We start from the raw sequence: 24,254 nt of genomic DNA, 5'->3' as shown, positions 1-24,254 counted from the left end.
GACGTCACGCGGTGCGTGGCGTCCACACGTGTACGTTGTGCAACAGAGTCTGGACTCGACGATGGTGTCGGGTGATCGAGCAGCTTTACAACAAATCATTTAGGAAAATGAGGTCATAAAATTAAATATTTAATAAAATAAAGTAAGTCAGGCATTTCCTCTTTTCTTCTCTGTTGTAAATTTTTACATGGTTTAAAGATTTGCAGTTTGTGAATGGGGGTCCAGCTGAATGTTGACTATTTATTTATTTATTTATTTATTTATTTATTTATTTATGAAAACTACAGTCCACCTTTTGTATCACAATCAAAGGGAAGGTTCAAGTATTTGTAAAAGGATGAAAGATTTCATTTCAGCTGAAAGAGACTACCTCTGCATTACGACTTATGGATAAAAAAAAAGAAAAAAGTCTGCAATAGAAAACGAGTCTCACTTTCATCCACATCAGTCTCACATCAGCCAAATGCTCATCTCTTTACTGGACCATTCTCTGTTCATGCTAACATCAGCGGTGAAAAAAATCGTCTTTCATATTTGTCTTGCGCCTGCTAAATGTTTTTGTTATAAATCTCTTAATAATCATTTTAAAAGTTGGTCCACCTTCGTCTGGACAGATTACATACACTATATTACCAAAAGTTTTGGGACACCCCTCCAAATCATTGAATCCTGGTGTTGTTTTTCAGGGGTTGGACTCAGCCCCTTAGTTCCAGTGAAAGGAACTCTTAATGCTTCAGCTTCATACCAAGACATTTTGGACAATTTCATGCTCCCAACTTTGTGGGAACAGTTTGGGGATGACCCCTTCCTGTTCCAACATGACTGCACACCAGTGCACAAAGCAAGGTCAATAAAGACATGGATGAGTGAGTTTCATGTGGAGGAACAAAGTTCTGACCTCAAAACCGATAGTACACCTTTGGGATGAATTAGAGAGGAGACTGTGAGCTATTATGTGAGCGTTTACATGCACATGAATGTAATATGGAGTTGGCTCACCCTTTGCAGCTATAACAGCTTCAACTCTTCTGGGAAGGCTTTCCACAAGGTTTAGGGGTGTGTTTAAAAGAATTTTTGACCATTCCTCTAGAAGCCCATTTGTGAGGTCAGGCACTGATGTTGGACGAGAAGGCCTGGCTTGAGGTCTCCGCTCTAATTCATCCCAAAGGTGTTCTGTTGGGTTGAGGTCAGGACTCTGTGCGGGCTAGTCAGGTTCCTCCACACCAAACTCACTCATCCATGTCTTTATGGACCTTGCTTTGTACACTGGTGTGCAGTCATGTTGGAACAGGAAGGGGTCATCTCCAAACTGTTCCCACAAAGTTGGGAGCATGAAATTGTCCAAAATGTCTTGGTGTGAAGGTGAAGCATTAAGAGTTCCTTTCACTGGAACTAAGGAGTCAAGCCCAACCCCTGAAAAACAACACCTGAATTCAATAATTTGGAGGCGTGTCCCAAAACCTTTGGCAATATAGTGCACATTTGACTGTTTTGTTAATGATGTGATGATGCAGGAGCAGTGTTGGGTAGGTTACTTCGGAAATGTAATAGGTTACAGATTACAAGTTACCCTGTTTAAAATGTAATAAGTAGTGTAACTTTTCAATTACTTTATAAAAGTAAAGTAACTGATTACATTTGATTACTTTTTGATTACTTGAAGTTACTAATGGATATTTTCAACAAAATCATTTCCAAACATTTATACCATGCAGGGTTAACCTTACAGTAGTACTCAACTCTGTTTACTGTTAGAATTTGAAATCTTTTCATCACTTGAAATAAGATTATATTAAACATTCTGGTTTTTTTTTGGCCATTCTTGTATTGTCTCAGTCTCAGTAACATGACCTGTATACTTGTTTCCAGTCTCTGTAACATGACCTATGAGTACCGGTGGCCTAATTTATTCTGATGTTCAGAAAAATGCTCATTCTCTATGCTTAAGCTCAGACCAGTGCAGTATATAGGCCAGAATATATGATCCAGAAACTTCTTATGTTTCAGTAACTTTTAATATGTGTATCTCAATTAGCTTTGAAGGGGAAAGATGTTATCATAATCATCTATCTGTCCATCTTTACCTACACAGGATCACAAGGAGCCTGAGGATATCCCAGGGAACTCAGGGCACAAGGTAGGGGACACCCTGGATGGAGTGCCAGAGTGGATGGAGGGCGCACACACACACACACTCACACACTACGAACAATTTAGAGATGCCAGTCAGCCTACAAGTACTGATGGAGGAAACCAGAGTACCAGAATGAAACCCCTGAAGCAGAGGAGAACTCAAATCCCACAAATTCCAGCTCAGAGGCAAAAATTTTACCTCCAACCCCAAGGTGTGAAGCCACAGTGGCACTTAAAATAATCAGCAAATTACCCATATAACTGTATTATAAAGCATCAGAAGGCAGGATAGTAACTCACCAGGAAGTTCTGCTATCTCACACTGATGGATTCTAGTTTAATCCTGAGCTCAGGACCCGGACCAGGCTTCAGTGGTTAGTGAAGAGGAATGTATGAATTGATTCATGCTGCAAGTTGTGTCACATTTTATCCACGGATGTTTGGACTTGCTGGTATGTTTAACTGAGAGAAGGGCTATGTTTATAACTTTACATTAAGGATGTCCAGTCTTATCTGTATGAGTGAAGGTTTTCATTTAGCTGAGCAGAAGCTACACCTGAGTCTACTGAACTGACTAAACAGGTGGACACAGGTGTGGGCCCTACGTGAATGGAGTAAAAATTCTGCATTTACACCCATATTTTGGAGAGACAAAAATTCCTGTAACAGCGCCGTCTAGCTTAGAGAAAACGTCATTAGATGAAATGAACACTAGAGGGCAGCATCGGATAATAAACATTCTGAGTTCTCATCAGTTTATGAACTTGTTTGAATCTGAATGGTCATGTCTTACAACTACTTCTTATCTGCTATTTCTGTACCTTTAATTTGAGTACATTCACTTAAATTGTTACTTTGAAAACAGCAAAGATTTACCTTTACTTTAAATGCAAAACATGTCAATTCTAAGGTTTGTAGACTTATTGCCATGCGGATACATCAGAGTTGCCATGTACCTTTGCCTTTATATATTTATGCCACACAGATAACTTTTAATGAATTTCTGAACTAGTCCATTGGTTAAATGCAGAGCATTTATTTTACTTTAAGTCACTCATTCATTCATCTCCAGGAAGTGCTTTATCCTGGTGGAGCAATAGATGGTTAAAATAGACCAAGTCCAGTCCTTTTCTGGACACCATGCACAAAATCATGAAGGCATTTCACCTAGCGGTATGTTTTTGGGAGGTAGCAGTGCTGCTTGCCATGGCACTGACCACTTTATTTTAAACAGCCAGTTTATCTTTGCCATGTAACCTTATGGGAAGTGTCTGCAATTGAAAAGAACTCAAACAAAAATTAAAAAAGCTTCCTGAGGTTTGCTCTCATCTAATCAGTTTGCCCAGCTGGGGGTCAAGCAAGATAAAAAAAAATACATGGAGGGAAATGTGCAAGTGAAAATATTCATAACAGAACTGAAATATTGAAAACATACAGTCAGGTCAACTCATTTCCTCTTCTGTCTTTATGTCTCTCTCTCTCTCTCTCTCTCTCTCATCATTATGACTGATAATAATACATCTAATTTGGATAACAAGGCTAGTTAATTAATATGAGCTAGGACTGTTATGGTTACAGCATCTGTATTGCATGAACCTGTTTTTTCACATGAGCACAAAGGCACACTGTACAACACTTTTACTGACCAAAAAAAGTGTGAAAGCCACCTTCGTCATCAAGGCCTTCCTGAACGGCCTTTGCTGTGTTAGGAGAAAGAAACACACAAATCTCTCTCTCAGGAGTTTGTCACCCTGGTCCTAAAAGAGTCCACTCTTAAAAAAAGACAGAAAGAAAGAAAGAAAAGAAAACCCAGAAAGATATTTTGTTCTGACTAACCCCTTCCGAGAAAGTGGTATCCGCATGTCCAGAGAGAACTCACTATTTACCTAATTTAATAAAGCTTAACTCAATTTAACAAAGCTTAAAGAAGAGCACTGTGAGGCCATTAGCCACTATGCATGTCTGTACCGTTTAAATGTGTGTGAGGAAAACAAGGTTGACAAGTGCACAGCTAATCAGGACAGACGGTAATATTACATCAAAAGATGTCACCCAGTCCTTTATAAATGGCTATAATTAGGATGTTCTTAGATTCTCAGGCAGAGAGAGATTATGGATGTGCAGATTGTAGTGAATTAGGATGGGAGAGGGGGATTTCCAGGTAAAAAGAAAGGTGTTTTTCTTCACTTGACTTTTTAAAGCTATTCTCTAAGACAGTGGATGAGAAAAAGATTTACTTTCTAACAATTAACTGAAAGGCCCTTTGTTGCTGAAAAGTGCAAGTGATTCTGCAAAGCATTTTTTATCGGACTAAGTGAATCAGTTTCTTACTGACTCACTGATTTTTCTGAATTTTACCGTCTCACTCACTCACTCACTGTCATTCACTCACTATCATTTACCCACTAACTCACTCATTCATTCTTATTGAGTCAGTGAGTCACTCACCAAATCAGTGAGTTGTTGATTCACTGACTGACTCACTCACTCACTCACTTACTCAATGACTTGCTGATACACTCATCTACTGATGCTTTTACTTACTCACTGACTCAATGACTTAATAATTCTCTCACTTGCTCACCCATTCACTCACTCATTCACTCACTCACTCACTCACTCACTCACTCTATCACTCTATCACTTGAGTCTACTCAACGACTCACTCCCTGAATCACTGACTTGCTGATTCACTGACTCACTTACTTACTCAGTCACTCACTCACTCACTGTCATTCACTCATTCATTCTTATTTAGTCAGTCACTCACTCACTGAATCAGTGAGTTGTTGATTCACTCACTGACTGACTCACTCACTCACTCACTCACTCACTCACTCACTCACTCACTCACTTATTCATCACTGGCTCACTCACTGAAACACTCATCCATTCACTCTATCACTTGAGTTTAATCAACGAGTCACTGACTCTCCCTGAATTACTGACTTGCTGATTCACTCACTCACAGACTCACTCACTCACACACTGACTGACTCACTCACTCACTCACTCACTCACTCACTCACTCACAGACTCACTCACTCACACACTGACTGACTCACTCACTCACTCACTCACTCACTCACTCACAGACTCACTCACTCACTCACTCTTCTTTACTCAGAGTCACTCACTCACTCACTCACTCACTCACTCACAGAATCACTCACTCACTCACTCACTCACTGACTGACTCACTCACTCACTCACTCACTCTTCTTTACTCAAAGAGTCACTCACTCACACACTGACTGACTCACTCACTCACTCACTCACTCACTCACAGACTCACTCACTCACTCACAGACTCACTCACTCACTCACTGACTGACTCACTCACTGACTGACTCACTCACTCACAGACTCACGCACTCACTCACTGACTGACTCACTCACTCACTCTTCTTTACTCAAAGAGTCACTCACTCACTGAATCACTGATGCTGTTTAACTCACTCTCATGCTCTCAGTCCTCACTCTCCTTTACTCCCTGCCTCATTCACTCAATCACTGCCTTGCTGACTGACCAAACAAAATGAAGAATTCAACAGCCCTGTGGTATAAAAAAAGGGTTTATTTGAGGTAACATTTAGTGGTTATAAAGCAGGGGTCATCAGGTTCAAGTGTTCACTAATATTATTCACATTATAAATCAAACCTGCCCATTTACTAGTGAGCTGATTCGGGTCGAAGTCTTTGTGAGGGAAACTCACTAAACTATGCTGACCATCTGGCACCGGAAATGCTGACTCCTGCTTCAAACACTTCAAACCCCTGATTCCTCTCAGTGCTTCTGTAAACAATTCCCTGTTACTTCCTCTATCCATTTCCAGTGAAAAAAAAAAGAGAGAATATATTTACCTGCTTATCACTGAGTGAACTGAAGAAATATGAAAAACTCAAACAACTCCAAAACTCAAACAACTCAGTATGGTCCAGTGGTTAGAAAAATGTTTCCATGCACGCAAACAGAATGTGGACTACGCTAATTCACTAATATGTGTAAAATAACTCACACTGTAGACTGATCTTTGTATCTTTGAAGCAATAAAGCTTTTATTGTAACATTCTTTAATAATGCCCACTTCTTGGAAAAGCCCCAGTGTGTTTAGGTATTGGTTTCAGAGCTGCATACTCACTTTCTGTGAAAAAAAAAAAAAAGGCTGGAATGAATCAATATTTTCCATTGGATGCAGAACTTGGACACTCATTTTAGTGTTGTTGTTCTCTCTCATTATTTGATTAATCCTAAAATTCAAATACCAAGACTGGAAACAAAAACTAAAATATATTACTGTGTATTATTATTATTATTATTATTATTATTATTATTATTATTATTATTATTATTATTATTATTATTATTATTAATTTCAAATGAAGAGACCTGAATGAATCTGAATGTATGAACATTTCTATATTAATAAAAAATAAAAATAAAATAAATAAAAACTGTTCAATCCAAAGAAGGAGCTATAACCCTGTCACATTTAGACACAAATATTCAAATGTGTTTGTTTCCTCTAGTTTGAGGAAATTCTTCTTCTTCTTCTTTTTTCTCAGAAAGCATAAATCCACTTCTTCTCCTTCTTCTCGGTGAGACTTGGAAACAACTAGAGACAACACACAAGCCAAAAACCATAAAAGATGTGTGTGCACATTTACGCTCACGTTAAAGAGCCTAGAGCCTGAGAAAACCGAGTTGCCATGTGAACGAGGATCCTGAGGATGTTGAGGCATAAGGATAAGGTCAGGGCAATGGGGTCGTTCTTTTCTTTTTGCTCAAATAAATACATAAGAAATGAATAAACTCGTGGCTGTTCGTTTATTAGGGTTGAACACGAAGTAATGCTACTCAGATTTGCTTAATAGTTCATTTTTAAAAAAATCTTAATTCTGATTGGACAAAAGCTTCTGGTTTTTATTGACATGACAAGCTGTGTTTATTTGACTTATTAACTTCAGGAGAAAGAACGAAAAACGAGAACAAGTGTTTATAGCTCTGAGTGATAACAGGAACTAACTTTATTGATCAGAAGGTCAGGGATTCCAGCCCTAGAACTGCCAAGCTTCCACTGTGGGGCCCTTGAGCAAGGTCCTCAAACCTCTCTGCTACAGGGATGCTGTATTATGGCTGATCCTGTGCTTTGACTAAAACTTCTTACCAGGCTGGGATGTGTGAAGGAAAGAATTTCACTGTGCTGTTATATATATGTGACAAATAAAGGCTTATAATTGTAATTGATTGTTTTTCTAAAATTGCAGAATCCTAAATATTTTACTCTTTACTCATTGAAGGCTCATGAAAATATGGTCAATCTTATGTCAGCTGTAGAGGGCTTAGTGGTTAGTGGGTTTGTTTCACACCTCCAGGGTTGGGGGTTCGATTCCACCCTGTGTGCGGAGTGTTCTCCCCATGGTTCAGGGGTTTCTTCCAGGTACTCTAGTTTACTCAGCAGTCCAAGGACATGCATTGTAGGCTGACTGGCATCTCTAAATTGTCTGGTGTGTGTGTGTGTGTGTGTGTGTGTGTCAGGGTATCTCCTGCTTTCTGTCTTAAAGTCCACAATTCACAATGTAGGATCAGCAGTACAGAAAATAAATGGATGGATGGTGGATAGATAGAGGGATGTTATCAATTGTATTGATTATACACAAAGGAAAATACTGTTCAAAGGCAATTTTCTTCAAGATCTTACAAGATATAAAGGAAAGGTTTGGCCAGAAATACAATTGTTAGCCCTCTCCCAGTCTTTTAACTGGTTAAGGCTCTGGATTGTTGACTGGAAGGTTTGAGTTCAAGCCCCATCACTGCCAAGCTGCCATGGTTGGGCCTCTAAACAAGGCCCTTTTCCATCTCTGCTCCTGGGGCACTTCATCATAGCTACCCCTGTGCCCTGACCCTAACCTCCAAAACTGGGATATGCAAAGAAAATTACTGAAAAGGCTTCTTCTGAATATTTCAAATGTAACAAAGTCTCTCCTTTGCTTTAGTGTTTATTCTGATTAGGAAACTAGATTTTTACCTGCTGCTATAATCATAAAGACTCTCCGGTGCACATACCTGGACTGTTCACAACATTCTTTCAATACACTTACTACCATTTGTCCTTTCCACCAAATGATTCATAATCCCGCGTCACCCAGAAGAGATTAGGTACACGTTTGAGTCAGCTTTAAGAGTGCAGCCATGTTAGGATTGCTTTCACACTGTACTTTTTCCCCAGCAACGGTTACCATGGCTTAGTTAATCTATGTGGCAAAATGTTGAATCAGGAAGTTACTGAATCAACACTGGGCCTCGTTAAAAAAAAAGAAAAAAAGTTGTTTATATTGCAGCCAAAGAGCTTTATATCAAATTCGAATCTGTAAACCTGTAAACATGCAACAAATAATGGTTATAATATAAACACGAGTCCCAAATTGCTTTCAGGTGCTCGGCGCTTGCGCACAACTTGGCTTGCTAGTTTAAGTGTTGGTAGTTATTGCAGTTTGCTAATGAGCATAGAGAGTTCTTCTTTAATAGGATCTATCCTATTAAGGCTTTACGGTTTCTATCAAAAATGCAATTTGTTAGCAGAACTGAGATAGACAGCGATACAGGTGAGCATCTGGTTTGTATTAACGTTATTAGCAAGTCCATCCAACAGGGGATCTCTCCCACCATGTGACGCCGAAGCTGTGTTTTGTTCCCGATGACACTAGGCTTCAAAATGCTGCTTTCATTCCCGAGATACTGTATCTCCTAACACCTGCTCTGGTTCTCTGATGCCATGTTAAAGCATATCCCAGCATCGCAGTGTAATTTTCACATGGAACCGTGTCGTTTTTCAGATGAGCGAAATGCTGCGGCGTGTTTATGATCAATACTTCTGAAAATTCCCCTCTGCAGCTTGCATATTTCTCACACATTTCTTCCCTTCAGCGACTAAGCAAAGAGGCAAATCAGCCTGCTTGTACTTTGCTTCGGTCCATAGTAAGGCCTGTATCCCAGCATGCCAAGTATAATAAAAGTAAATAAAGAAATAATGCAGCCAGGCTTTCAGCACCACCTGGGAATATATGTTAATGTGCTCTTGGATCTGTTTTTTTTTTCCTTGTGTTTTATGGCTTAGAAAATATTTCGCGGTGTCACTTGGCCACAGGGACATGCTGCTTAACCCTGTTACATGACTCCAGTGTAATAGAAATGTGGGCAAGAAGAAGAAAAATAAGGTGTTTTTTTTTTTTGCCACATGCCTTTCTGCCGATAAAAATTCCATGCAAAAATAAACGTTTTTGGAAGGATGAAGACACACACACAAACACACGCACATTAGAAGAAGTGGAGAACAGAGTTACAAGGCTTTACCTTTGCCAGGTGGTTCTCATTGCGGTTATAGGGAAGTAATATGCATCTCTGCTCCATTCAAAGATGCAGTACAAAGAGAGGATTCAGAAGCAGGCATTCGGTGATGCCAGGTTTAAGACTCCCGTTGTGTCTTGATGCAAATTCAGCACTTAGCCATAAACACAAGGGTTGTAAATACACAGGAACGGCCAACATGAGTAAAGGCTATAACCCTGAAAACGTCTCTGGCAGACCGCAAACCCAGAGCCGTGTGCGCTGAGCATGGCATTAAGTATTTGTGCAGGTTGCTGTAATGAAGCTTCCAGACTTCTTCTGAAACTTAAAAGGTTTAGACGTTTCTGCATGAAACTGTTTAGAAGTGTATGTATTATGCAGTTTGCATAAATCGATATGCAACACACCTCCAGTGTGTCAGCTGATTGTATAATAAGCTAAACTCTTTCTTTCTTTCTTTCTTTCTTTCTTTCTTTCTTTCTTTCTTTCTTTCTTTCTTTCTTTCTTTCTTTCTTTCTTTCTTTCTTTTTATCTGTGTATGAAAGCCACTCCTCTTTATGAGTATTTGCAGAATAACACGACGTTCTACATACTCTTTTTATCTTGGGTTGAAATGTCAAACATTACGGTGGTCACATGGTGCTTGGCCCCCTTAATTGCTCCTCATAGCTGCCATTATACCTTTAATCCACCAGTCACTCAGAGCTGCATGCCCTGGCGTGCTCAGAGAAGAAGAGACTCAGACTTTCACATAATTTCACGGATTCTAACATATCAAGCTCACTTCCAGCTCACATGGATAGCAAGAGGAAGAAGATGGAAAACTTATGATTAGTTTAGAACCATGGAATTACACGGCAATTAATATATTTCAAATATTAGTATGTGAAATATAAAAACAGTTCCTTCGGGATTTTTAAAATGTGGAAAACTTTCAGAGTTTTTTTTTGCAATTGCATTTCTTGGAAAATGAATTGAATTGCAGAAAACTACACACACAGGATCGATCCTTTTTTAAAGTCCTACCACTGAAGAACACATATAATGACTTTCTATGAGAGCTGTACTCATGTTCGACGCACAAGAATCAAAGAGTCTTAATGCACGTTGTGATGATGTCTAACAAAATCTTGGGGAAAAGCCTTCAAAAATATTTCGATCTCCTCCATATATCGCCGAGCTTACTTGACCTTGGGTTAATTACCTCGATCGCAAAATCTCAACATCCTGGAGGGACAGGAATATATTGACTTGATTTGACTGTTCAGTAGGAAAGTGTAAAGTAGCAGCAAACACTTGAAACTGTTGCCACATTGTGGATTTATGCTCTATAGCAAGCCGTTTTTAAAACGTTTTTCTGACATCCAACTCCCTAAGGGTGTTCTGCTTTCTCCAATAAAATCCTGTTTTAGGTGCTCACATCCACTTGGGTGACCTCCAGCTTTAGAGGAGGAAACTCAGCCACTGTTGAGCATCAGGATATAAAACTGTCCACACAATTTTACACACCAGAGCCATACATCTGAGAGGGGTGAGTGTTGTAAAGCAGCATCAAAAGAAACCCTTTTCCTTAAATAAAACCTCTCTAGTCATATTCATTCAACACACGATGTTGTGAGAGTCACTGTAATATCTGATCATGCTTAACCTCTGTAGTGGGCCTTAAAATATCACACTCAACACCATTACAATGAATACCCGTTTATGAAAAACAAATTATTTATATACAGCTAAAGTCGAGGCCGTTCTTGTAATACTACGACGCCACATCATTTCCGTCCGTATAACCTGGTAATTTATTTAACCAGTAACTACATGATGAGATTACGCTAATTACCGTAATTACACGTGTGACAAAATTAGTCAAGTTTATTTATAATGGTGTTTTATAAAAAGAGCAGGCAGTTCTACAATGAGTTTGAATTAATTTAAGCGACTGAAAATTGAAAGGACAGAAAAGGACACTGAACCCCAAATGAAATACTTCAAAAGCACCACTTACAATAAAAGATGGGACGCTATAAAAGCACAAAAACACAACCCGAAGCACAATAAAAGACTGTACTGGAATAAAATAAACGAGTAAAAAAGACAATGCACCGCAGAAGACGTGTATTTATACACTTCCAGGCGTAATGTAGAATAAAACGAGACTGAGGGCAGGGTTTAAAAGTGTCAATAGAAAGGCGAGATCTGATCTCGTAAAAGGATAAGCTATTCCACAGCCTCGTGGCTATAATGACGAAAAAATCAACAAGCAAAAAGAAAGACAAGTTCAATTTTATCATGACTCTGGGAATGTGATGTGGAACTGTTTTGATGTTCAATGAGGCATGTTTTTCTGGGAGGTTCGATTCCTGCCTCCTGCATGGAGTTTGCATGTACTAATGAGCAAATGCTATTTGACCTACAGCAAATGCAGCCTTTAGTCTAATAAGCATGTGTTCATAGATGATGCTGTGGATAGATCTGCATGGACAGCCTGTGACCCAGGGCATTGCTGTGGATAGAACCGCTTGGAGACTATCACGCTGTCTCTGAACTGTCGTTGCATCAGTCAGTTTTTCGGCATGAAGGAATTAGCACTACGTCTATAATGAGCTCAGAAACTACACTGGCCTATTAGTTCCTCAAATGCTCTTGGTTGCTGTTTTAGAAAGGGAATTATCAACAGTTACATTATTTACTCTTCAGTGTCAACCAAATGAGGCTGAGGATCCCTTCTAAGCCTGGTTCCTCTCAAGGTTTCTTCCTCATATCACTGAAAGTTATATATTAATATATTTTATACCTTCTGGAATTAGCACCAGAGGCTTGAGATTGATGAGATTCTAAATGAGATTAGAATAAAAAAATTAGTTCTACACATAAGACAAAAACCTGACATCTGAAACAACCAGAATAATTCACTTGAGTTATTATAAAAACTGTCATTATAACCTTAGCTGTGCATTATTTTTCAGTTATACAGTCAAAGCTGCGCATTATTTTTCTAATAATTTATCAGTTATTCCTTAAATATATTAATGTTCTCTTTAACCCTTCAAGTATATTATTAAGAGTTTAATCTTAATCTAACATCTAAGACTTTCACTCAATATTATACATAAATATACTTCTTGTGAGATAAATGATGCAGGCATATGTAAAAAAAAAAAAAAAAACCCACAACAAATATAAACCTCTTTGTATTGTGGCAATATAATGCGCATGAATACAATACAATACAAAATATTGCGACTAAAAGACAGGATTGAGCTCTTCTATAAACATCTGCTCTCGATTATTCTGATCTTATACTAAATCCCACTTCTTGCTCTAAAAGTCTTCAGTTTATGGTTTGCTGGTTTAAAGCTTATGCCTCTCTGAAACCCTAAGACTCGTCCCTCTGGTGTGAGGATTTTCATAATTACACATGCCCATATCCTCAAAATAATAACAATAGGCATTTTGTTCATTTTACATCGGCCCAGTTTTTGCTTGCTGTAGTTTTCGTCAGTTGCCTCTTTGTTTCCTGAAAGATACAGTGACAGAGAGCTTTTCATAATTTGTCCTCGAGCTTGTCTCTCCTTCAGCACGGCACCTGCTAATATGATAGCATGTTATCAGTTTCAAGGTTTAGAGACGCTTATCAGCAAACCCTTAGCTTCTGCTTCAACCATCATACATATAATGCATGTATTTACATAATATATACAGATTTTCTTGTTAATACATAAACTGTACATGTAACATTAACAAAAACATCTCTCTCTCTCTCTCTCTTTGGATAAATGTCCTTTTGTGAGTTTTCCGAAGTCTTTCCATGAATATAAAAGATAATAATGATAAGTCTCCGAGGTTAAAGCATCATGCTGCAATGCACTTGTTTATGGCAGCCATAATGCCCTCAGTAGAGTGTTAATCTTTCCTACATTCTCACATATATATTCTCGTGTGTCTCTGACCACATTTAAGCCACGTTTGGAACGTTTCTCGAGCACGGAGAGAAATGCGTAAGTGTGGAAGCGCAGCGATCTGAAAAACTATGAGTAAGTGCATGTTTCTAGCAAAAGTGGCACTGAAAAGCTGTTTAACCTTGTGTGTGGTAGGAAAAGTGGTTTGCTTGTTTTATAACAACCAGCACATACGCAGAACGGCCTTTAACTCTGTAAACACTGGTGAGCGGGTCTGTGTATTCATGTGGCGAGACTGTGGGAGAATTTATACTGGTTTACAAGTGGCCTGTGCTACAGCGAAAGAACAGTGGATTTTTTAAAAAAAAGTAAGTTGTGAGCAGTGAAAGCTTTTTAGTCATTGCTGTTTGGATGCATGTGATACCTCTCAATTTAATCACATGAAAACTGACGTCGAAGTACTTCCTGTTCTAATGCCTACATATCACATGCTAGAGATTATGCTAAATCGTATCAACAATTTTACAAATCCTGTTGCATATCATAATGAGTTAAGCATGTATTGCTCTTGGTGCACAGCTTATCGTCTATCGGTATCATCTATGGTTAGTGAAGGCATTGTGTGTGAACATCTAGGTGTGTGTGAGAGATAGAGAGAGAGAGAATACCTGTCTATCCAATGGCTTAGAGGGATTTCTTTATTAGTAGCTAAGCTACAGTATAATAACCAGCTCCCTAGGAAAACTGCTGAGTTCAATAATTGACAGTAAACAAACCAGGGAATGTTAATTACGCAGTAGCGGCGAGGTTAAAGCACAAAATCTATTTGACTTGTAATTTTCAACGGTGGCAAAAGCCCACACACGGTTGCATGGAGATGAGCTAAATTTCAGGTTTCACAGTGAGAGATGAATACAGGCCTGCGCTGGAAATTGATGTTTTGCTCGTCTCTTGTTTACCTATCCACAAAGGTATACTTTCGCAGAGCATGATGTTGTCTATTTGGCAATCTGGATAGTCCTCTAAGATTGTAATGACTGTAATTCTTCTTAAATACAGTCTCAGAATCGAGTATCTCACTGGTCTTTGCTGTCTCTTGCACAGACGTACACACACACACACACGCACACACAAACACACACACAAACACACACATTAATGCTGATGGTAGCTAAGGAGCTTGTGTGGGAGGTCAGAGAAAACAAGTGCAAAAAAAATGGTATGAGAACATTACAGTGCTGTGAAGAAGGTTCTAGAAAACAGTGGGGTCTGTACAGGTGCTACCTAGAGTCTGTTTCTTTCTTTCTTTCTTTCTTTCTTTCTTTCTTTCTTTCTTTCTTTCTTTCTTAAGCAAATGATGAACCACTGCTTACTCATTAGGTGGATCAATTAATCAATCAATCAATAAATCAACAATCGATCATGCATCATTTCATCATGTCTGAATCACATGAGCTAAACTCTCAACTTTGCCTCATCTTGAATAGCTCGTGTGGGAAGACAGAGAAAACAACTGCAAAAAATAGTATGAGAACGTTACAGTATTATAAAGAAGGTGGTAGAAAACAGCAAGGGCCCATCCAGAGCTCATTTTTCTTATGTAGCTTCAGTGTTGGAACTCACAGCTCACTATTATCAGATGTAATGTATTCGTTATTACATTCTTACAGTTGTTAGGTTGTTCTGTGTAACTGGTCACTTGAATTGAACAGGTTTAATCCAATAAATGAAAAATAATATGTCACTTTGTCACTTTTTCAGATATGGAAATATCAGACTTTGTACTGAAAAGTTCTACCGTGGTATTTCACTGTTCATGTCCCACTCCACAGTGATGTTTAATGGCTCATATGAAAGTAGACGCTCAAGGTTTAAGAATTTCTGTTTTCAGTAAATTTATAGAAAAATAAAGGGTATTTTTTTTCCCACACAAATCTTTCTATCTTCAAATTAAATGGTGATATCAAACCCATTTCTGGTCTCTGAGATATTCGTAATCATCTAAGATTTAAAGGTGTTCAACTACTAACATTCTGTGTAAGGTTGTCCACCAGAGGAAAAATCACACGTCTCACACTGAAAGCCAACAGAGTCCTGACTCACTTTAGATCAGACTTATGATGACAAAATTCATTTGTTTATACTGATCGAAAATGTCCGATAAATCGATTTCCATTCTGCCGGCAGACTGGAACACTACTATACTGGTAAAAAGGGGCATATATCTGTGGAATTGTTAGAGTTTGCAGCATGTTCATCCAAAAGATGTTCATAATCGTCACCTCCTATTTCCTTCACAGGGCTCGATCAAAGCTGCATCTTCATTTCTTCTTCATCTTAAGAAAAGGAGAAAAAGAGGAGGGACAACTGAGATGAAAAACAGTCAAAACATGTTTTTAACCAAGAATATTATGAACATATTTATATATCAAAATAAGAGCAACGTGGCTTTAATTACATTATATAATATCCCACTAAATTGAACTAAGCTGTTGCTGCAAATCCACTTGAAGTCAGTTCAATAACAGATTTGCCGTCCAATGTTTGTGTCAGGGCAAGGCTTTGATTTCACAACAAAATCTGTGAAAAGAAAAAAAAAAGACATGATTTTGCGTATCTGAGGTCAGTCATAATAGACGTTGCTGGATTTGTGCACAAATCAGAAATGTAAGAACGGACAACAGTGAAAATCTACTAAAAATACGCTGAAAAGTGGTTTGGTAAATATGACAAAACCAAATCTGTGATTTTTACACACACAAAAATGAAATTTGTAGAATTATTTGAAACATTATTACTACATGAGGCTAAATCCCAAACTGTATATTGTACTAACTTTACTGAGTTATGGTTAAAATTACTTTTTAAATGCTCATAAAACTAGAAAAAAAACAGGTTTAATGAAGTGATTGCAAAATAAATTGGCATGAGATTTCTGAATCTGATTTAATTTAATAATAATAATAATAATTATTATTATTATTATTATTATTACTTTAATTTTTCTTTTTTTGCTGGTTGTAAGGCTGAAGGCTATTAAGGGCTTTGAAAGATCAAGTGTTTCAGTAAAGATTTACTGGTTCACCCTTTTTGTGTTTCTCAGTCACGTGTGTGTGTGTGTGTGTGTGTGTGTGTGTGTGTGTGCGAGTCAGTTTTTATGATGGATTTATTGACATGCTGTTTGTTTAAGGATGCATATGAAGTTTGTGGTCATTAAGTGGTAATAAAAAAGACCACATGAAAATTTCAGCACAGAAATGAATGATGAAATGAAGTTTTCATTTAAGTAGTGATACAGATGTAAGTTTCCAGGCAAAAGTTTTGAAGAGAGGAACTACTTCAGAACCAGCCTGGAGGTTTTCACCCCAGCCTCAGCGTCCATCTCAGACATGGCCATTGTTCAGCTGTGCAGCTGAATGGCTGCAAAAAAACCCCAAAAACCCTGATGCAGGTAAAAATGACTAACATACCAAGTTCTTATTGAACGTTTGATATTTAATCACATGAATGGGAAGCTTCCAGCAGATGTCCTTCTTCAGCAATTTTTTTTATCGTAGTGGCTGATGGCAGTTTTCAGCCACTACAAAAAATCCTCACAAACTCTTTGTGACTTCCACACATCCAACCTGACTCAAACTGTGTGAATTCTAGGACATCGGTATGATTTTCCATGTGTGAGGAGAAAAGCAGATTCATACCTTCTCTGTCATCATGTATAGCCATGCTACAATAAATACACAGCATAGTGCTACACTGGACGTCCGTGTGTCTCTGAGAATGAAGTCTGAGGATGTGTGTTGATCATGTTGTGTAACAAAAACCAGAAAGCTTGTTTCATCATTTGCTACTGAGATCTTGCTTGAAGCTGCTTAGAGAGGCACTTTTTATTTATTCCCTGAACCCCATGCACCTGCTGATATGCTATCAACCAAAGCAGCTGTCAACATCTGCCTGTGGCCTCCAGACTGTATTACAGTATCGTTGTCCGTCCTGCTTGGAGTTTATACTGAGAGTCAGAGACATGGGGCTTTGGAAAGAAGGACATGCTTTGTTTAATTCAGATCCAGAGACTTGAATCCCTAATGCAATGGTTTATCAAAGCTGTTCTGGTGACTCATGGTCAAGCTCCTTACTTTTTTAACGGCCAACTAAACAATAAGGCTACAGTGTATATATTTGTCCAGACCTTATGATAAAATAAGTAATGGGTGCTTTTTATTTCTTTTTATTAAATAATTTATGGGTTTTGTTGCAATGAGTGCAATCAATCAATCAATCAATCAATAAATAAATAAATAAATAAATAAATAAATAAAAGTAGCTGTTGTTTATTCTATCCATAATTAGCATAATCTAAGACTTTGGTTATTATTAACTGTCCAAATATATCTTCTATTCAGTATTTAAAGGCAACAATACATAATGTTCTTTAATGAATTAAACCTCCACATGAATCCCCAAAAAACCCCAAAGAGTTTTTATTTGCTATACTGTAATCCATGTTGGTTTTCCTGTTAGATTAAAGTGATTTTAATCTAATCACTTTAAGTGATTTAAAGTGATCACCACCCATCTATCCATCCACCCATCCATTTATCCCCCACAGTGGGACTTGTGAGTTTGTCCCCCTGTTTGTACAGCATCCGTTTGGCCAACTTCATTAGAGAGCTCTTTTGTCCGGTGTTATATAATTCAACATCCGTATAAAATGCAAGGACATTTCCAGCACCTTCTGTTCCGCATGTTTAATTCATTTAAAAAAAAAGTATAATTTTTTACAAGGGACAAAGCTGTTGCTAAGCTCAGGCCTTGACTAGTGAAGAAATGCACCAGCTCTCCTCTGGGTCCTCAACATGCATGAGAGCAACTCCGGGCTTCGTGGCTTTGTGCCGCTGTTTTGGCCGTTCTCTAGAAAGCCAGCGTTGTGCAGTTTGGACTAAAGCTTCTGTGGAGCATAGATAAAAGGGGAGGAAAAGCTCAGGGAGTGGGTTGGGGGGCATAAACCCATAGTTTGCCCTCTCTGGTGAACCAGGGTGGCCTGTACTGGCACAGATGGTTCAGTGTGTCATGTTGACAAAGGAGCATTCACATGGAACTCACTCTGATCTCACACAAGCACATGTGAACGTTCTGGACACTTCCACATGAGCGTCCTCGGTGGCCGTGACATACCCAGGTAGCTGCGCTCATGTAATGGAAGCAGACAGTTTAACACATTTGTCACTGCCTTGACGTGGATTGTTTTTGTTTTACTCCATTAGCGAATACATATAAGCAACTTGAATACTTTCAGCTCCATTTCAGCTGAGCAGTCTGGAAAACTGACGCACTGCTTAGTGACGTCTACAACAACATAGTAAACAGCTAATGGAGACAAAATATTGAAATAAGCACATCTGTTAATGTTTGGGACAGAACTGATGCATGCCTTTACCTGGGAAAGGGAAATAAATACCTGTTAAAGATACTTTTTAATTATTAATTCATGTAAAATTTTTTCAAAATATTCACAGTCTCATATATTGGTATAATAAGGACAAATTTAAAGACATTGTATATATAAAGATATTGTATGTATGTGGTTTGTAAGTGTTCCTAATGTTTATTCATACCATGTTTCCTTCAAATACCAATCATGCTAAATGGCAAAGAGAAAAGAATAAACCTTATAATTCAAAGCAAAAACAATACTCTCACATTCCTGTCATATTTTATTTTGTGTAATTTGACAAGTTTAATTAATAACTATTGTTAATCATGCTGTATATTTAAAATTGAAAGGAATTTAACTGCCCTTTCAGCTAGGTAATTAAGCTAAGGCTAATTTCTCATTGCAGCTAAATGTAGCAAGCTACATACACTCATGTTTATGACAATGCAGAATGAGATTGATGCTTTTTTTCTACCCATGAGAAATCCAAGCTCATATTTGTGGAGCGAGCGAATGGACCTTAGTTATTTAGACTTGCTAACATAGCTAATGTTTTAGAGGAGCAAAGCTATTTGTAGTTCTATTTTAACAGGAATTGCTCACTGGATGTGGTAGCTTGTGGAAGGTTGTGGGTTCAAATCCTCCAGTCTGTTCTGCTGTAGTACAAGTAAATCACTCTGGATAAGGGCAATCGCCAAATGCCAGAAATGTAAATGTAAAATTTCTCCATGCTAGCTGTTTTACACTGAGCTAAATATCAAGATCACTAAGTTGATGAATTATATTAGGCTATTTGTGATGATGGGAAGTTTCCAATTTGTATATTAATGTTTTGCCATATGGATTGTGTTACTCAAGTTAAGATAAAGATATTAAAATGTTTTTCGAGACCATTTCATTCAATGTTTTTCACCTTCCACTGTGTAGCTTTGGACTTTAAAATCTTGGTACGAGGCAAAGTTTCTCAGAAGACATAATTGCATTATACACACTCATCACCCTGACACATTAATGGAAGCTTTTCATACAGCGAATAAAGTAGATTCTTGAAGAGTCTGCTTCAATGATAACTTTTCAGGGAGAGTATTAAGTCATTTCTATTTTGGGGCGTCCAAGGATTGGCTAATCATTTGTGACCATAAAAGTGCAGCTTGCTTTATGTTTTATGTTCCACTTTCAGTGATAGATAATAGATGGTTGGATATTTTTGGTAAAACAAGTGCAGAAGAAGTAGACGAGGAAGAGTGGAGTCAAGGACTGAATCAACACCATGTAAAATGAAACGAATCACAGCAATACATTAATATCTCAATGATTACTGAGAAATAAAAGTACAGAATTCATATCTACGTTGGATATGTCACACTCCAGCACATGTGCATGTGGCTGTGACCAAAGCTGTTTCAAGTGACATTGTGTGCGACCTGACCTAGATCTGAGACCAATAAATCACATAATCTGAAATGTCAGTTATTGCATATCTTCAAAAGCGCTTCAAGATCTTGGAGTTGATACACAAAGCAGTCAGGCAATGTGTGAGTTTGTGCCAGGAGAAAAAAAAAAGAATATCATCAAAAACAGAAAGAAACAATGCTGAAGAATCCATGATCAGCACACAAGAAGCAACACAGTTATGGTTCAGATCAGGAGGCTAGAGACTTGTGGAAAAGTTTCAGGGATGGTCTATTCATCTCTTGTAAATTTGCGAAGCACAATATCCAGTTACTTTTACAGAAAAAAAACTGACGACGTGGTCTGTGTAGTCTCGCCAAGCATCTCTGCTTTTCCCCAATAGCTGGCAATAACACCATAGCTTACCTTGGCAGTTGTTTTTGGAAAGCTTCGCCTCAGGAATAGAGATGATTACTAAAGAGGAGTAGATGTATGTATGGAGTTTACTCTGATTTGGAATCAGCTTAAGAATTCATATCCCGACTTGATTAAATGCTTCTATTTCTATGAGAACAGAAGGTTTTGTTTTTGTTACATTTACGACTGGAAGCCTGTCTTCAGGATTCATCTTGTTAATCTGGTTCAGCGCTAAAACACAGTGGACACACAGCTAAGAGTCATAGAGTCACAGAGTCATTGATGTTTGGCTTGTAGGCCAACGAATGCCATTTATTTACATCCTGACACAGTCTTGTGAAAGTAGATCCCAGCTTTCTTTTTTGAACTTATTTGCAGTTTACATTTATTCATTTGGCAGAAAGTTTGATCCAAAGCAACTTACAATTAAGCTAAGCTGGTAACACACTAGTGCTCATGGTGGCCCAGTGGCAGGATCTTGCACTCTCACCACCACACTGGGGGTTAGATTCCCAGGCAGGTATCCGACCCAGCCACTGAGGGGTTAACTCTCAGTGCCGGTCCCAAGCCCGGAAAAAATGGGAGGGTGGCGTCCGGTGTAAGGGCATTGGTATAAAACCTGTGCCAAATCAATTATTCGGATGCTGTGGTGACTCTGTACAGGGAGCAGCCAAAGGACAACAACAAAATGCGTACTAGTACTTGGACCCCTATTATCGCTACTCACTGAAAAGATTCATTATGCTTGATTCAAGTCTTAATGGATACCTCACAGACATTCGAGTAAAATATGTTTGCGTACCTTCTCTTTCTTCTCAGTTATCTGTAGAATGATATAAAGACAACATTTAATTCCATCCTGATGAACCAATATTGAGCAATAAAAGAGCTCCATTTTTGTTAATGCAGAGCCACATTTTCTGAGCATGATGAGCATGTCACACTTTATTTAAGTAACATTTTTCAGAAATTGTTTGTCTAATGGAGTTAAACTTGTGTGTGCTAGTTAGTGTGTTCCCTCATTTTCTCCCAATTTGGTCCAATTCCAGCAAGCTCTCCTTTATCATACGACAGCTACCAATCAGGATGGGTGAAGATAAACACGTGCTTCCCCCGAGACATCCAAATTGACCTGAGGCTGATGCTTCAGCAGACAACAGATTTACTGGCAGATGAAGTCAGGCTGCGAGGATGCAGATATGATACAGGTAAGTAGTTTATTAACAAAGCAGGCAGATCAAAAATCTTAGGCAAAACTTAGTCATAACTTGACTGGCAAAACGAGTGGTACAAAGTAAAGCAAAAGACGATGACCATAGAATCAGGGTTGGCATAAACATATAAATGGCTTGGTTACGTCCCAAACTAGAACAGAACTGAGTGTGTACTTCGTGTACAGGGAACGACTGTGAGTACACAATGATCATGAACAGGTGTGAGTGATCAAAATGAATGTGACTGTGAATATGCATGAGTGATATCTGCTGTTTCTTTACAGATGTCCAAAGAGAGAAAGAGAGACAGAGAGAGAGAAAGAGAGAGAGAGAATTCCATCCCTCCCTCCCAGCCAGACAGCATGGCCAGTTTTGCTCTCCTGACCCCCAGCCACAGATAGTAATTGAATCAATCAAATTTTCTACGAAAAAAACAAACAAACCAAGAAATAAAATACATGACTTGTCATTTACTAGTAAATATTATTTGACAAATTAACACAAATCTACATAATCATTGACCATCATTTACATTTACACTGGACTCCGACTGACAGATAGATAATACTGATATCAGACTGTTCTTGTACTGTATATTCTCCCACTATGACACATTTTGACTACTATGTTTACATTGCTTAAAGAATATCATAGACAAAAAGTGTTGTAGAGTTCCCTGTTGGTCCAGCGCCTAAAGATCCAGCGCTCTTGGGCAGAGAACTAATCCAGCCACTGAGGGGTTAAATCTCATTGCTGGTCCCAAACCCGGATAAAATGGGAGGGTTGCATCAGGAAGGGCATAAAACCCAGTGCCAAAATCAATTATGCGGATTGGATGGTCTGCTGTGGCAAACCTGAACAGCCGAAGGACAACAAGAAAAAGTAACTGTTGCGCAAGAATTTCAAGAATACTCTAGTAGTTACAGCGATTGTCCACTGGGGGCGCAAAATTACAAAAAAATTAAAAAGAGATTAATTGAATTAAAAAGTCACTCGTTTAGTGTAATGAATGCATTTCAATAGTAATCAGTGTTTTGGATTTGGGAATTTAGAATTATTTGGCTAATACAGTGCACAATGCTTTAAAAAAAGAACTGATACTATAATGTAAATAATAGTATTTGTACAAAGATAAGTATTGAGCTTAATATAAATGGAGTGAGGCTTAATTTTTTTGCAATCGGGTACAAAACTAATACACTCCTTTAATACATCATATAAGAATTAAAACAAAGATAATTGACCCAAGAGGGAAAGGATTGCAGAGACAGACCTGTAGTAGTGCTTGGACCCTGATGATCACTACTCACTCCTGTATTTATTACACTTCTTTATTATAAAAGGTGTTACGAATCTTATCTTAAAGTCACATATTGATTGACACTGCATTTCCCTGTAGAATGATCTGTTTTACTTTTACACTTGTTTAATAATGTTTTAATAGAAAAAAGTGACATACCTGATCTGAAAAGGACATTAAAACAAAAAACAGCTGATAATCAGCTTGTTTTTAATATTAAATCAATCAGCATCAGTTAAAAAAGTACGTCTTACCTTTATCTAATCTCAGAGATGTTCAAACCGACAAAGTGAGAACACTAAAAGTAAACATCTGCCTTTTTTGCTGCTCCTTTCTTTTGGCAATGTAAAGATTCTTACCACTTGCTACAGGAAAATATCACTGAATGTTTAAAAATGAAATAATCAAAATGCAAAACATGATAAATGTAACGTCTCTTACATTCTAAAACCATCACAGTTCATTCTGAAGCTACAAACCATTGATACTGCGAAAAAAAGACGGCCTGGAATCTATTGGCAATAGTGTAAGCTCATGTACAATTAAAACAAATTGCTTCCAGAGATTTTCACATCCAATGCCAATATTAGTCATTCACAGATTCAGCTTTACCCTGAAGCTTCAAGAACAAGTGGTGGATGTGGATGTGACATAGTGGTCATCTGGACAGGCCAGTATTTTCCACTGGTCATCTGTCATACTTTAAAGTCCACACAGGTGAAGAAAATCAGCTATTTTATTTCTGAACGGAAAATGTAGGCAAGTGTCTTCTGCAAATTGATACCTACAGATTTTTTTTCTATCTGATTGGGGATATCATTGTGATGGTATTGGGCCACAAACACAGTGAACTCCATGCCCTGGAAAAGGCAGTGGAAAACATAAGGTATTTATTAGTATGGATTCCAGATGATTAGCAGGAACAGTGCTAGAGAGGAAGGCTTAGGAAAAGGAGGAGAGGATGGGCATCAATCTGCACTCGCTTTGAGACCTGCTTTCTCTTCTCCCCAAGGGCTTCTGTGGCAGGTGGTTCACATTTTATCCAGTGTACAATCAAATAATAATGCTAGCACAAATTCGGTATGAAATGGAAAAATTTATCCCCGGCAACTTAAAGCAAACT

At 38.2% G+C, this 24,254-nt stretch overlaps 1 long non-coding RNA gene across 1 annotated transcript; it reads left to right on the top strand.

Annotated features, from left to right (window-relative positions):
• The first annotated feature begins 23 nt into the window (after positions 1-23).
• Positions 24-22,763, top strand: LOC131345651 (uncharacterized). The gene is made up of 4 exons (XR_009203509.1): positions 24-142; positions 2,093-2,137; positions 21,667-21,825; positions 22,116-22,763. It is a non-coding gene; the product is annotated as an uncharacterized LOC131345651 (long non-coding RNA).
• Positions 22,764-24,254: the final 1,491 nt, after the last annotated feature.

This window comes from Hemibagrus wyckioides, linkage group LG25 (assembly GCF_019097595.1).
Source record: "Hemibagrus wyckioides isolate EC202008001 linkage group LG25, SWU_Hwy_1.0, whole genome shotgun sequence".
In the NCBI taxonomy this organism is placed as follows: domain Eukaryota; kingdom Metazoa; phylum Chordata; class Actinopteri; order Siluriformes; family Bagridae; genus Hemibagrus; species Hemibagrus wyckioides.
Note: the sequence above shows the minus strand (reverse complement) of the source record. Positions and strands in the feature narration are given on the sequence as shown.